The 1444-nt window shown below is 52.1% G+C and overlaps 1 pseudogene; it reads right to left on the bottom strand.

The window, feature by feature from the left end:
* Positions 1–248: 248 nt before the first annotated feature.
* LOC143387591 (biorientation of chromosomes in cell division protein 1 pseudogene) lies at positions 249–1122 on the bottom strand (annotated as a pseudogene).
* Between the last annotated feature and the right edge of the window lie 322 nt (positions 1123–1444).

The raw sequence follows: 1444 nt of genomic DNA, 5'->3' as shown, positions 1-1444 counted from the left end.
CTTTACTGTCCCTATTCTCTGAATTACCTCTGGGACTGGTTAGGGTCTTCCGTGGTAACCTCTAGTCATCCCAGAGCACAAACCCTAAAGGCCATGTGCAGTCTCCATGTTCAAGTATAAAGCTGTCTGGGAACCACCCCAGCAGCTGTAGTGTTCATACTCTGTAGTGTGTACTGGGTGCCACACCCCTGAACAATCAGGCCAGTGGCAGCCCAAGGCAGGGGCACCCACAGACAGAGTTCCCACTGCCAAGCTTGCTTCTGTCCTATCAGGACACTGTCCCACAGTCAGGGTAGAAATCTTGAGTTCAGAAGCCCCCAGCCAGATGAAGTCATGCTCTCTCGGAACAGGGATCCATTTCTTCACCATTAATTAAATGGAGTTTTCAAAAGGTGCCAGGAATATTCTTAGGAAGTGTCCTGGGACGGGGCAGGCAGGTCCTGGCTCTCTGGGTCAGGAAGGGGTGCTGGCACAGCTTCTTTTTTCTGGGCCGCCAGAAATTCATGAATTGCTCCTTCAATCTGTGGCCTGAAGATGTGGTTGAGTTTTGGATCCACCACCTGAGAAATAATCCTGTCTACTCCTGCTTCCAGCATCCCCGACTGAACCACACTCTGCCTCAGCCCATTTCGTAACTGGTTCTTGTTCATCGTAGGATTCCACTCCTGCTTGTCCAGATGTGTCGACACAAAATTATCCACTTTTTGCCTCAGGTTTTGGTAAGCTGGCTTGGTGTCCACGTCCGCCAGGCAGTCCCGGCGGAGGCTGTCAAAGAGGCCGCGGCTCTTGAGCTGCTCCACAATGAGCCTGATAAGCTCCGGGTCGCCCAGCGGCAGCGAGGCGGGGTTGCTGGGGCAGCCGCTCCCGCCCGCCCCGGCCGCCGCAGCCGCCCCTGCTGAGGCCTGGTCCGCGCCGCTGCTGCCCCCCAGCGCCCGCGCCGCCACCATTCACCATGCCTGCGCCCCGCTCCCGAGTGCGGCTCCTGCTCTGGGTCTGGGGGCCTGCGTTGTGCACGGGAGGTGGAGAACCCCACTGAGGCAGCGGCGGTGGCGTCGGAGGTGGGAATGGCGGCGGAGATGGCGGCGGTGGCGGTGGTGGCGGAGGCGGCGGCCAGTCACACATTTCTTTAAGCATACATTTTATAAAAACTATTTTACCACATATTTTTTCACTCAAGTCCCCTTCATTATTCATGATATTTGGCTTCCGTAAATGAGTTATTTTCAGGTAACCTAGAGAATTTTATTTTGCATTTCTTACAATATAGGTCTACTGGTATCTAACTCTTTAGGCTATTATTTTATCTTTATTTCAGCTTCTTTTTTTTCACCACAAAATACAGAATTACAGATTCAGAGGTTTTCCAATCACCATAAAGAAGCAATCTCAATTCTTTCTGTTCTCATTCCTAAGAAAATGTCAAACGTCTTCTTATTTTTGTTCC

Source organism: Callospermophilus lateralis, unplaced genomic scaffold, assembly GCF_048772815.1.
Source record: "Callospermophilus lateralis isolate mCalLat2 unplaced genomic scaffold, mCalLat2.hap1 Scaffold_79, whole genome shotgun sequence".
In the NCBI taxonomy this organism is placed as follows: Eukaryota; Metazoa; Chordata; class Mammalia; order Rodentia; family Sciuridae; genus Callospermophilus; species Callospermophilus lateralis.
Note: the sequence above shows the minus strand (reverse complement) of the source record. Positions and strands in the feature narration are given on the sequence as shown.